A 14551-nucleotide genomic window follows, 5' to 3' on the forward strand; every position below is an offset into this window, starting at 1 on the left:
GGCTGGGTCTTGAAGCATGAATAGGAGTCCACTCAGCTGCAACAAGGAAATGTAAATTCTTAGGCAGGAGGGCCAGCCCCTCAGAAGGTCCCACCCTGGGAAGGTAGTGGTGGTGAGTGTGAGGGTCTAAGTCTCGGGCAGAGTCCCAGCCTCCAGCTGCGCGCTGGCGGAGAGGGGGTGTGGAAGGGAGAGAGGGAAAAGGTAAGGAAGGGAAGGGGGGGGGGAAAGCCATCCTGCGCATGCGCTCTAGCGGCGGCGGCGGAGGGCTCGGCCCGCGGCTCCCTCTCCGCCTCGCGCCTCGCGGGGCCCCACAGGCCCGGCCCCGAGAGCAAGCGCGTTGCGCCCGCGCAGTCTCCGGGCCCCGGCGGGCGCCTGCGCACTAGCGTCCTGGGCGCGCGAGCCGCGGGGTTATAATAGCTGGAGCGCGGGGAGGGCGCGAGGCAGGAGGCGGCCGCCGTTACGGCGAGGGCGTGGTCACGTGGCCGTTGGTTACCGCCGCCGCCGCCGCCACCCCCCTCCCGCCCTGTTCTCTCTCTGGTCGGGTCCGGCCCGGCCGGCACCACGACCGCCCGGCAGAGACTGAGGGAGAGAGAAAGAGGAGGGGAGGAGGAGGAGGATTCAGGGAGTAGGAGCTGGGGAGCCCTCCTGCGCCACAGGTAAAACAAAATAATGATGATGATAATCGTAAAGCAGCCCGGGCCCCCTGAGCGCCTCCGCCTTCCTCCAGTGCAGCCCCCACATGCAGACGCTCCCGCCCCGGTCTCCCCTCAGCCTCTCAGGACGAGTCCCGCCTCCCCTCGCTCCGCCGCCGCCTCCCTGGCAGGCCTGTGGTGCCGCCGCCGCGGACGGGGACTCGCAGCGCCCTCCGCGTGTGCGCATCCCGGGCGGGCGGGGGCTGGGTGGCGGGAGAGTAGGCTCTTTCGCTCCGGGGCGGCGGGGCCGGGGGGCTGTTCCCCAGGCTGCTGCCTGCCTGCCTTTTGGGGTCCCGGCCGCAGGGCCCCCTGCAGCGAGAAGGCAGAGCCTGCTGGCCGGACCCGGGCTCCACTTCCTACTTGGTAGATTTCCCTGTTCGTTTCAGCCCCGGGCAGCACGCTTCCTTCGCCGGCCGGAAGCCAAAGGACCCGGAATCCCCAATGTTTTAAAGTGCAGCCTTGAGAAGAGAAAAAAGCCTTTCACTTTTCAAGATGGAAACGTGACCTTGTTTGAGTACGACTTGAGTTTTTTCACCTGTAGGAACATGCAAGTTGAGGCCTTTCAGGATATGAGAAAAACTTTGCAGAGGGTGAACGTTAATTTTTTTTTTAACGGCTCCCCCCCACCTCCCCGTTTCCTGGAAAAAGGAGCACCAACCTCCAAAACAATTTCCTGATTCTACAAGTGACCTAGAGTTTGTTCAGTAGCTATTTAGTTTTACTTCCAGGATATGATTTATGTTTAAAGTTCACATCTTTTAGATTTTTTCTGAATAATTATCTGGAAAGAGTTTCACTTGTCAACATCGAATTTTGACTCCCCAAATTTTAAAATGCAGGTTGCACGCCTTTGGGCCGGATTGCGCTGAAATTTCTAGACCCAGTCATTCTTTTGTATTCTTTGTACCACAAAATATAGCCCCAATATATGATGATGTAGTCCCTATATATTATGAGCGTGCGCTGTTACACTGTTGAAAGTAAACCTTTGAGCGTCTTTGATATCAGTGATAAAGAAATTCGTTTATGTGTTGGTTAATTCTCTTAAGGAGCTTTTTTGATTCTACGTCTTGGTAGTTTTCACATCTTATCTCTAAATTCAGTTGTAAACTGGAGCATTTTTAATTTTTACACCTATCTGCAGTAGAGTCCTGTAGAGCAGTTCTTCTCAAACTTCAGTGTGCCTAGGAATCCCTTGGGGCTCCTGTTTATATATGCAAATTATGATTCAGTAGATCTGTGATGCAACTTGGTATTCTTTATTTCTTATAAGCTCCTACCTGCGGCTGGAGGAGGAACCGTTCTTGAGTAGCAAGGATGTAGATTACTTGTTTGCTAAGAAATAAAGTGTATCAATGAACAAGTGCGTTTTAATAATTCACGTTTGGTGTAGAGGTGGCTTGAGATAAGAGACACATGGCAGGATGAACTGAGAGAGCTTGCCTTAGGGAAATCCCTTATGCAGAGTAAGCCAAGTCCAGGGCCCAGGGGAGGTAATAGTGGAACTGGGAGAACTCCCTCAACTAGGAAGAGTGCAGGTACCACGTGTGCACGCTGTGTGGTGCCTACATCACTTGGCCTGCGAATATTCCATGGAAGCTTGGTGTACTTCTAACTGAAGGACTTGCTCAGCAACGGGTAGTTGGATTTTTATCAACATAAAGGCTATGCATCATACTCTTGAAAGTTTCTTTTATTGGTGAACTTATTGAGTGTGTTACTCTTTCTGTCACCCGTTCAAATGCAGCCTCAATAGAGTAGTGCATTCCTGAGCCTTGGAAGCAAACTTGTAAACAATATAGGGTCTCCACCTGTTGATTTTTCCCTAAATTTTAAAAAATGTAAATTGAAAAGTTTACGTTTAAAAATGTAAGTTGAAAAGTTTACGTTTAAAAAAAGTAAGTTGAAAAGCGTCACATGTAACTTCACATATTCATACTTTATATACATAAAAGTGGTTGTACGTAAGTTTTGAAAAAGTTTATGGCAGTAGAACATCAACTATTTTTAGCACCGTGATTTTTATAGTCTTCATTCTAGTTCACCATTGTTTTTCATGTTAAATAATATTATGACAGTACTTTTTTTCTTCCAGTTTGAGATATAATTGATATATAGCACTCTATATAAGTTTAAGGTGTGGAGCATAATGATTTGGCTTACATCATGAAATGATTATTACGATAAGTTTAGTGAACATCCATTATCTCATATAGATATTAAAGAAATAGAAAAAAAGTTTTTTCCTTGTGATGAAAACTCTTAGGATTTAACAACTTTTTAACAACTCTTAACTTTCACATGCAACGTAAAAGTGTTAATTATGTTTATCATGTTGTACGTTATATCCCTTGTACTTATTTATCTCATAACTGGAAGTTTGTACCTTTCGTCTGCCTTCAACTCCCCCTCCCTCCACCCCTGGCTCTGTTAACCGCAAATTTGATCTCTTTTTCTTTTTATATTTATTTATGTATTTATTTTTATTTACTTATTTATGTATTTATGTATTTATTTATTTAACATCTTTATTGGAGTATAATTGCTTTACAATGTTGTGTTAGTTTCTGCTGTATAACAAAGTGAATCAGCTATATGTATACATATATCCCCATATCTCCTCCCTCTTGCGTCTCCCTCCCACCCTCCCTATCCCACCCCTCTAGGTGGTCACAGAGCACCGAGCTGATCTCCCTGTGCTATGTGGCTGCTTCCCACTAGCTAGCTATTTTACATTTGGTAGTGTATATATGTCCATGCCACTCTCTCACTTTGTCCCAGCTTACCCTTCCCCCTCCCCATGTCCTCTACTTCTGCGTCTTTATTCCTGTCCTGACCCTAGGTTCTTCAGAACCATTGTTTTGTTTTGTTTTTTTTGATTCCATATATGTGTGTTAGCATATGGTGTTTGTTTTTCTCTTTCTGACTTACTTCACTCCGTATGATAGTCTCTAGGTCCTGATCTCTTTTTCTGTGAGTTAGTTTTTGAAGTATAATTGACCCACAACACTTATTTCCTATTACACAACATCTAGTTACAATTTATCATCCTACAAAGCTATTACATAGTTACTGATTATATTCTGCACACTGTACATTTTATACCTGTGATTCATGTATTTTGCAACTGGAAATTTGTGCCTCTTTATCCCCCTCACTTATTTCATTCCTCCTCCCACCTCTCTCACAACCACCTATTTGTTCTCTGTATATATAACTGTTTTGATTTTGTTATGTTTGTTCATTTGTTTTTTAGGTTTCACATATAAGTGAAATCATACAGTATTTGTCTTTCTCTCTCTGACTCATTTCACTTAGCATAATACCTTATAGGTCCATCCATGTTGTTGCAAATGGCAAGATTTCATTCTTTTTTATGGCTGAGTAATATTGCATTGTGTGTGTGTGTATATATGTATAAACATACACCCCACATCTTCTTTATCCATTCATCTATTGATGGGCACTTAGGTTGCTTCCATATCTTGGCTGTTGTAAATAATGTTGCAATAAATGTAGAGGTGCATCTATTTTTTCTAATTAGTGTTTTTGTTTTCTTCATATAAATACCCAGAAGTGGCATTGCTGGAACTTTGGTAATTTTATTTTTAATTTTTTGAGAACTCTCAATACTGTTTTCCATAGTGGCTGCACCGATTCACATTCCCACCAGTAGTGCACAAGGGTTCCCCTTTTTTCCACGTTCTCACCAACACTTGTTATTTGTTGTCTTGTTGGTAATAGCTATTCTGACAGGTGTGAGGTGATATCTCAGTGTGGTTTTGATTTGCATTTCCCTGATGATTAGTGATGTTGAGCATCTTTTCATTTGCCTGTTGGCTATATATTCTTTGGAAAAATGTCTGTTGAGATCCTCTGCACATTTTTCAATCATGTTGTTTGTTTTTTGATGTTGAATTGTATGGGTTCTTTTTATATTTTGGATATTAACCCCTTATCAGATACATGATTTGGAAATAGCTTCTCCCATTCAGTAGGCAGCCTTTTCATTTTATTAATCATTTCCATTGCTGTACAAAAGTTTTTAAGTTTGATGTAGTCCCATTTGTTAATTTTCACTTTTGTTTTCCTTGCCTGAGGAGACATATCCAAAAAAATATTACTAAGACTGATATCAAAGAGCTTACTACTTAGATGTTCTTTAAGAAGTTTTTTGGTTTCAGGTCTTACATTTAAGTCATTAATCCATTTTGAATGTATTTTTTTGCATGGTGTGAGAGAGTAGTCCAGCTTGATTCTTTTGCATGTAGCTGTTCAGTTTCCCCAACATCATTTGTTGAAGAGGTTGTCTTTTCCCCATTGTATATTCTTGCGTCCTTTGTTGTAGTTAATTGTGCATGTAAGTATGAGTTCATTTCTGGGCTCTTTATTTTGATCCATTAATGTTTGTGTCTGTTTTTGTGACAGTACCGTCCTGTTTTTTTTTAATTTTTTATTTATTTTTATTTTTATTTTTTGCTTTATAACAAATTTAATCAGTTATACATATACATATGTTCCCATATCCCCTCCCTTTTGCGTCTCCCTCCCACCCTCCCTAACCCACCCCTCCAGGCGGTCACAAAGCACCGAGGTGATCTCCCTGTGCTATGCGGCTGCTTCCCACTAGCTATCTACCTTACGTTTGGTAGTGTATATATGTCCATGCCGCTCTTTCACTTTGTCACAGCTTACCCTTCCCCCTCCCCATATCCTCAAGTCCATTCTCTAGTAGGTCTGTGTCTTTATTCCTGTCTTACCCCTATGTTCTTCATGACATTTTTTTTTCTTAAATTCCATATATATGTGTCAGCATACAGTATTTGTCTTTCTCTTTCTGACTTATTTCACTCTGTATGACAGACTCTAGGTCCATCCACCTCATTACAAATAGCTCAATTTCATTTCTTTTTATGGCTGAGTAATATTCCATTGTGTATATGTGCCACGTCTTCTTTACCCATTCATCTGATGATGGACACTTAGGTTGTTTCCATCTCCGGGCTATTGTAAATAGGGCTGCTATGAACATTTTGGTACATGTCTCTTTTTGAATTATGGTTTTCTCAGGGTATATGCCCAGTAGTGGGATTGCTGGGTCATATGGTAGTTCTCTTTGTAGTTTTTTAAGGAACCTCCATACCGTTCTCCATAGTGGCTGTACCAATTCACATTCCCACCAGCAGTGCAAGAGTGTTCCTTTTTTTCCACACCCTCTCCAGCATTTATTGTTTCTAGATTTTTTGATGATGGGCATTCTGACTGGTGTGAGATGATATCTCATTGTAGTTTTGATTTGCATTTCTCTAATGAGCAAAGATGTTGAGCATCCTTTCATGTGTTGGCAGTCTGTATATCTTCTGTGGAGAAATGTCTATTTAGGTCTTCTGCCCATTTTTGGATTGGGTTGTTTGTTTTTTTGCTATTGAGCTGCATGAGCTGCTTATAAATTTTGGAGATTAATCCTTTGTCAGTTGCTTCATTTACAAATATTTTCTCCCATTCTGAGGGTTGTCTTTTGGTCTTGTTTATGGTTTCCTTTGCTGTGCAAAAGCTTTTAAGTTTCATTAGGTCCCATGTGTTTATTTTTGTCTTTATTTCCATTTCTCTAGGAGGTGGGTCCAAAAGGATCTTGCTGTGATTTATGTCATAGAGTGTTCTGCCTATGTTTTCCTCTAAGAGTTTGATAGTGTCTGGCCGTACATTTAGGTCTTTAATCCATTTTGAGCTTATTTTTGTGTATGGTGTTAGGGAGTGATCTAATCTCATACTTTTACATGTCCCTATCCAGTTTTCCCAGCACCACTTATTGAAGAGACTGTCCTTTCTGCACTGTACATTCCTGCCTCCTTTATCAAAGATAAGGTGACCATATGGCCGTGGGTTTATCTCTGGGCTTTCTATCCTGTTCCATTGATCTATCTTTCTGTTTTTGTGCCAGTACCATACTGTCTTGATTACTGTAGCTTTGTAGTATAGCCTGAAGTCAGGGAGCCTGATTCCTCCAGCTCCATTTTTTGTTCTCAAGATTGCTTTGGCTATTCGGGGTCTTTTGTGTTTCCATACAAATTGTGAAATTTTTTGCTCTAGTTCTGTGAAAAATGCCAGTGGTAGTTTGATAGGGATTGCATTGAATCTGTAGATTGCTTTGGGTAGTAGAGTCATTTTCACAATGTTGAGTCTTCCAATCCAAGAACATGGTACATCTCTCCATCTATTTGTATCATCTTTAATTTCTTTCATCAGTGTCTTATAATTTTCTGCATACAGGTCTTTTGTCTCCTTAGGTAGGTTTATTCCTAGATATTTTATTCTTTTTGTTGCGATGGTAAATGGGAGTGTTTTCTTGATTTCACTTTCAGATTTTTCATCATTAGTATATAGGAATGCCAGAGATTTCTGTGCATTAATTTTGTATCCTGCAACTTTACCAAATTCATTGATTAGCTCTAGTAGTTTTCTGGTAGCATCTTTAGGATTCTCTATGTATAGTATCATGTCATCTGCAAACAGTGACAGCTTTACTTCTTCTTTTCCGATTTGGATTCCTTTTATTTCCTTTTCTTCTCTGATTGCTGTGGCTAAAACTTCCAAAACTATGTTGAATAATAGTGGTGAGAGTGGGCAACCTTGTCTTGTTCCTGATCTTAGTGGAAATGCTTTCAGTTTTTCACCATTGAGGACAATGCTGGCTGTGGGTTTGTCATATATGGCCTTTATTATGTTGAGAAAAGTTCCCTCTATGCCTACTTTCTGCAGGGTTTTTATCATAAATGGGTGTTGAATTTTGTCGAAAGCTTTCTCTGCATCTATTGAGATGATCATATGGTTTTTCTCCTTCAGTTTGTTAATATGGTGTATCACGTTGATTGATTTGCATATATTGAAGAATCCTTGCATTCCTGGAATAAACCCCACTTGATCATGGTGTATGATCCTTTTAATGTGCTGTTGGATTCTGTTTGCTAGTATTTTGTTGAGGATTTTTGCATCTATGTTCATCAGTGATATTGGCCTGTAGTTTTCTTTCTTTGTGACATCCTTGTCTGGTTTTGGTATCAAGGTGATGGTGGCCTCGTAGAATGAGTTTGGGAGTGTTCCTCCCTCTGCTATATTTTGGAAGAGTTTGAGAAGGATAGGTGTTAGCTCTTCTCTAAATGCTTGATAGAATTCACCTGTGAAGCCATCTGGTCCTGGGCTTTTGTTTGTTGGAAGATTTTTAATCACAGTTTCAATTTCAGTGCTTGTGATTGGTCTGTTCATATTTTCTATTTCTTCCTGATTCAGTCTTGGCAGGTTGTGCATTTCTAAGAATTTGTCCATTTCTTCCAGGTTGTCCATTTTATTGGCATAGAGTTGCTTGTAGTAATCTCTCATGATCTTTTGTATTTCTGCAGTGTCAGTTGTTACTTCTCCTTTTTCATTTCTAATTCTATTGATTTGAGTCTTCTCCCTTTTTTCTTGATGAGTCTGGCTAATGGTTTATCAATTTTGTTTATCTTCTCAAAGAACCAGCTTTTAGTTTTATTGATCTTTGCTATCGTTTCCTTCATTTCTTTTTCATTTATTTCTGATCTGATTTTTATGATTTCTTTCCTTCTGCTAACTTTGGGATGTTTTTGTTCTTCTTTCTCTAATTGCTTTAGGTGCAAGGTTAGGTTGTTTATTCGAGATGTTTCCTGTTTCTTATGGTGGGATTGTATTGCTATAAACTTCCCCCTTAGAACTGCTTTTGCTGCGTCCCATAGGTTTTGGGTCGTCGTGTCTCCATTGTCATTTGTTTCTAGGTATTTTTTAATTTCCCCTTTGATTTCTTCAGTGATCACTTTGTTATTAAGTAGTGTATTGTTTAGCCTCCATGTGTTTGTATTTTTTACAGCTCTTTTCCTGTAATTGATATCTAGTCTCATAGCATTGTGGTCGGAAAAGATACTTGATACAATTTCAATTTTCTTAAATTTACCAAGGCTTGATTTGTGACCCAAGATATGATCTATCCTGAAGAATGTTCCATGAGCACTTGAGGAGAATGTGTATTCTGTTGGTTTTGGATGGAATGTCCTATAAATATCAATTAAGTCCATCTTGTTTAATGTATCATTTAAAGCTTGTGTTTCCTTATTTATTTTCATTTTGGATGATCTGTCCATTGGTGAAAGTGGGGTGTTAAAGTCCCCTACTATGATTGTGTTACTGTCGATTTCTCCTTTTATGGCTGTTAGTATTTGCCTTATGTATTGAGGTGCTCCTATGTTTGGTGCATAAATATTTACAATTGTTATATCTTCTTCTTGGATCGATCCCTTGATCATTATGTAGTGTCCTTCTTTGTCTCTTCTAGTAGTCTTTATTTTAAAGTCTATTTTGTCTGATATGAGAATTGCTACTCCAGCTTTCTTTTGGTTTCCATTTGCATGGAATATCTTTTTCCATCCCCTTACTTTCAGTCTGTATGTGTCTCTAGGTCTGAAGTGGGTCTCTTGTAGACAGCATATATATGGGTCTTGTTTTTGTATCCATTCAGCCAACCTGTGTCTTTTGGTGGGAGCATTTAGTCCATTTACATTTAAGGTAATTATCCATATGTATGTTCCTATTCCCATTTTCTTAATTGTTTTGGGTTCGTTATTGTAGGTCTTTTCCTTCTGTTGTGTTTCTTGCCTAGAGAAGTTCCTTTAGCATTTGTTGTAAAGCTGGTTTGGTGGTGCTGAACTCTCTCAGCTTTTGCTTGTCTGTAAACGTTTTAATTTCTCCATCAAATCTGAATGAGATCCTTGCTGGGTAGAGTAATCTTGGTTGCAGGTTTTTCTCCTTCATCACTTTAATTATGTCCTGCCACTCCCTTCTGGCTTGTAGAGTTTCTGCTGAGAGATCAGCTGTTATCCTGATGGGGATTCCCTTGTGTGTTATTTGTTGTTTTTGCCTTGCTGCTTTTAATATGATTTCTTTGTGTTTAATTTTTGACAGTTTGATTAATATGTGTCTTGGCGTATTTCTCCTTGGATTTATTGTGTATGGGACTCTCTGTGCCTCCTGGACTTGATTAACTATTTCCTTTCCCATATTGGGGAAGTTTTCAACTATAATCTCTTCAAATATTTTCTCAGTCCCTTTCTTTTTCTCTTCTTCTTCTGGAACCCCTATAATTCGAATGTTGGTGCGTTTAATGTTGTCCCAGAGGTCTCTGAGACTGTCCTCTGTTCTTTTCATTCTTTTTTCTTTATTTTGCTCTGCAGCAGTTATTTCCACTATTTTATCTTCCACCTCACTTATCCGTTCTTCTGCCTCAGTTATTCTGCTATTGATCCCATCTAGAGTATTTTTCATTTCATTTATTGTGTTTTTAATCGATGCTTGATTCATCTTTAGTTCTTCTAGGTCCTTGTTAACTGTTTCTTGCATTTTGTCTATTCTATTTCCAAGATTTTGGATCTGGGAAATAGAATCTTGGATCATCTTTACCATCATTATTCTGAATTCTTTTTCAGGTAGCCTGCCTATTACCTCTTCATTTGTTAGGTCTGGTGGGTTTTTATCTTGCTCCTTCTCCTGCTGTGTGTTTTTCTGTCTTCTCATTTTGCTTATGTTAATGTGTTTGGGGTCTCCTTTTTGCAGGCTGCAGGTTCGTAGTTCCCGTTGTTTTTGGTGTCTGTCCCCAGTGGCTAAGGTTGGTTTAGTGGGTTGTGTAGGCTTCCTGGTGGAGGGGACTAGTGCCTGTGTTCTGGTGGGTGAGGCTGGATCTTGTCTTTCTGGTGGGCAGGTCCACGTCTGGTGGTGTGTTTTGGGGTGTCTGTGGCCTTATTATGATTTTAGGCAGCCTCTCTGCTAATGGGTGGTGTTGTGTTCCTGTCTTGCTAGTTGTTTGGCATAGGGTGTCCAGCACTGTAGCTTGCTGGTCATTGAGTGAAGCTGGGTGCTGGTGTTGAGATGGAGATCTCTGGAAGATTTTCGCCGTTTGATATTATGTGGAGCTGGGAGGTCTCTTGTGGACCAGTGTCCTGAAGTTGGCTCTCCCACCTCAGAGGCACAGCACTGACTCCTGGCTCCTCAATTTGGGATGATTTGTTGTCCATTCATGTATTCCACCGATGCAGGGTACATCAAGTTGATTGTGGAGCTTTAATCCGCTGCTTCTGAGGCTGCTGGGAGAGGTTTCCCTTTCTCTTCTTTGTTCTCACAGCTCCTGGGTCTCAGCTTTGGATTTGGCCCCGCCTCTGCGTGTAGGTCGCCGGAGGGCGTCTGTTCTTCGCTCAGACAGGACAGGGTTAAAGGAGCAGCCTCTTCGGGGACTCTGGCTCACTCAGGCCGGGCGGGAGGGAGGGGCACGGAGTGCGGGGTGAGCCTGCAGCGGCAGAGGCCGGCGCGACGCTGCACCAGCCCGAGGCGCGCCGTGCGTTCTCCCAGGGAAGCCGCCCCTGGATCCCGGGACCCCGGCAGTGGCGGGCTGCACAGGCTCCCGGAAGGGTGGTGTGGACAGTGATCCGCGCTCGCACACAGGCTTCCTGGCGGCGGCAGCAGCAGCCCCAGCGTCCCACGCCCGTCACTGGGCTCCGCGCTTTCAGTCGTGACTGGCGCCCGTCTGTGGAGCCCCTTTAAGCAGTGCTCTCAATCCCCTCTCCTCGCGCACCAGGAAACCAAGAGGGAAGAAAAAGTCTCTTGCCTCTTCGGCAGCTCCAGAGTTCTCCCGGACTCCCTGCTGGCTAGATGTGGCTCATTAGCCCCCTTCCGGCTGAGTTCTCGCCGCCAGCCCCAGTCCTCTCCCTGCGCTCTGACCGAAGCCCGAGCCTCAGCTTCCAGCGCCGCCAGGGCGAGCAGACAAGCCTCTCGGCCTGGTGAGTGCCACTCGGCACTGATCCTCTGTGCGGGAATCTCTTCGCTTTGCCCTACCCAGGTATGTGGGGAGTTTCTTGCTTTTTGGGAGGTCTGGGGTCTTCTGCCAGCGTTCAGTAGGTGTTCTGTAGGAGTTGTTCCATGTGTAGCTGTATTTCTGGTGTATCCGTGGGGAGGACGGTGATCTCCGCGTCTTACTCTTCCGCCATCTTACCCGCAAGTCCGTCCTGTTTTGATTAATGTAGCTTTGTAATATAGTTTGAAACCAGGGAGTGTGATACCTCCAGCTCTGTTCTTCTTTCTCAAGATTATTTTGGCTATTTGGGTTTTTTTAATGTTTCCATTCCAAATATTAGAATTATTCTAGTTCTGTGAAAAATGCCCCTGGTATTTTGATAGGGATTGCATTGAATCTGCAGGTTGCCTTGGGTAGCATGGCCATTTTAACAATATTACTTCCTCCAGTCCATGAACACAGTATATCTATCTGTGTTGTCTTTGATTTCTTTCATCAGTATCTGATAGTTTTCTGAGTCTAGATCTCTTGCTTCCTTAGATTTATTCCTAGATATTTTATTCTTTTTGATATGATTATAAATGTGATTAATTTATTACTTAATTTTTCTTTCTGATAGTTTGTTAATATATAGAAATGCAGCAGATTTCTGTATATTAATTTTGTATTCTGCAACTTTACCAAATCCTCGATGAGTTCTAGTAGTTCTTTGGTGGCATCTTTAGGATTTTCTATGGCTGGTGTCATGTCATCTGCAGACAGTGACAGTTTTACTTTTTCCTTTCTAATTTGGATTCCTTTTGTTTTTCTTGTCTGATTGTTGTGGCTAGGACTTCCAATACTACGTTGAATAAAAGTTCCAGTACTATGTTGAGTGAAAGTGTTGAGAGTGGGCATCCTTGTCTTGTTCCTGATCTTAGAGTAAATGCTTTCTTCACTGTTGAGTGTGATGTTGGCTGTGGGCTTGTCATATATGGCCTTTATTATGTTGACATATGTTCCCTCTCTACCCACTTTTTTGAGAGTTTTTATCATAAATGGATGTTGAATTTTGTCACAAGCCTTTTCTGGACCTATTGAGATGATTGTATGATTTTTGTACTTCAGTTTGTTAATGTGGTATATCACATTAATGGATTTGCAGATATTGAACCATCTTTGCATTCCTGGAAGAAATTCCTCTTGATCATGGTGTATGGTCCTTTTAATGTATTGTTGGATTTGACTTGCTAACATTTTGTTGAGAATTTTTGCATGTATGTTCATCAGTGATATTGGTCTGTAATTTTCTTTTTTTGTATATCTTTGTCTGACTTTGGTATCAGAGTGATGCTGGCTTCATAGAATGGGTTTGGAAATGTTCCTTCCTCTGCAATTTTCTGGAATAGTTTGAGAAGGATACGTGTTAACTCTTCTCTGAGTTTTTGGAAGAATTCATCTGTGAAGCCATCTGGTCCTTGGACTTTTGTTTGTTGGAAGTTTTTAAAATTACTGATTCAACTTCATTACTGCTAATTGGTCTGTTCATATTTTCTATTTCTTCTTGGTTCAGTCTTGGGAGATTGTACCTTTCTAAGATTTTGTCCATTTCTTCTAGGTTGTCCATTTATTGGTGTACAGTTGTTCATAGTAATCTCTTACGATCCTTTTTATTTCTGTGGTGTCATTTGTAACTTCTGTTTTTTTTATTTTTTATTTTGCTGTACGTGGGCCTCTCACTGCTGTGGCCTCTCCTGTTGCGGAGCACAGGCTCTGGACGCACAGGCTTAGCGGCCATGGCTCATGGGCCCAGTCACTCCGCGGCATGTGGGATCCTCCCAGACCGGGGCACGAACCCATGTCCCCTGCATCGGCAGGCGGACTCTCAACCACTGCGCCACCAGGGAGGTCCTGTAACTTCTTTTTTATTTCTGGTTTTCATTTGCATGGAGTACCTTTTTTCATCCCCCTACCTTTTAGTCTATGTGTGTCTTTACATCTGAAGTGAGTCTCTTTTTAGGTAACATATATATGGGTCTTATTTTGTATCCATTCAGCCACTCTTTGTCTTTTGATTGGAGCATTTAGTCCATTTACATTTAAAGTAATTATTGATAGGTGTGTACTTACTGCCGTTTTGTAATTGTTTTCTGATTGTTCTCATAATTTATTTGTTCCTTTTTTCTCCTCTTGATTTGGTGACTATCTTTAGGGTTATTTTTGGATTCCTTTCTCTTTTTTGCATGTGTATTTAGTATAGATTTTTGGTTTGTGGTTAACATGAGGTATATATGTGTGTATATGTGTGTGTATATATATATATATACATGCTCATCATATATATCTATATCTATATATCTGTATAGTTATGATTGTTTTAAGTTGATGATCTTTTAGGTTCAAATGTGTTTTAACAACTCTGCATTTTTAACCCCTTCCCCCAGTTTACCGTTTTTGACATATTTTACATCTGTTTGTTTTGTGTATCCCTTAACTATTTGTTGTGGAGGTTTTTACAAGTTTTGTCCTTTTACTTTTCTACTAGCTTTATAAGTGGTTCATTGACTACCTTTACTGTATATTTGCTTTTACCAATGAGTGTTCCTTTTGTAATTTTCATTTTTCTAGTTGTGGCCCTTTATTTTTCACTTAGACAAGTCCTTTTAACATTTCTTGTAAAGCCAGTTTAGTGAGGTTGAACTCCTTTAGCTTTTGCTTGCCTGTAAAACTTTTGATCTCTCCATCAGATTTGAATGAAAGCTTTGGCAGGAAGAGTGTTGATGGTAGGTTTTTTCCTTTCATCATTTTAACTGTTTATATTGTGCCACTTCTTCCTAGCCTGCAATATTTCTGCTGAAAAGTCAGCTTATAGCCTTATCAGATTTTTCTCCTATGTAACTTGTTGCTTTTTCCTTGCTGCTTTTAATATTCTCTCTTGATTTTTAATTTTTGCCATTTTAGATACAGTGTGTCTTGGTTTGATCCTCTTTGGGTTGATGCTGCTTAGGATTCTCTGTGCTTCCTGGACCTGGAT

General features: G+C 41.1%; 1 protein-coding gene across 2 annotated transcripts in view; it reads left to right on the forward strand.

The window, feature by feature from the left end:
* The first annotated feature begins 419 nt into the window (after positions 1-419).
* The window catches only part of TBC1D5 (TBC1 domain family member 5), a 563684-nt gene continuing 549552 nt past the window's right edge, over positions 420-14551 (forward strand). For both annotated transcript variants that reach the window (XM_082625793.1, XM_082625794.1), the window contains exon 1: positions 420-656. The gene's annotated coding sequence lies outside the window, so the exon portion shown is untranslated. The remainder of the gene's footprint in view (positions 657-14551) is intronic.

Source organism: Mesoplodon mirus (assembly GCF_964341445.2).
Source record: "Mesoplodon mirus genome assembly, chromosome: 6".
In the NCBI taxonomy this organism is placed as follows: Eukaryota; Metazoa; Chordata; class Mammalia; order Artiodactyla; family Ziphiidae; genus Mesoplodon; species Mesoplodon mirus.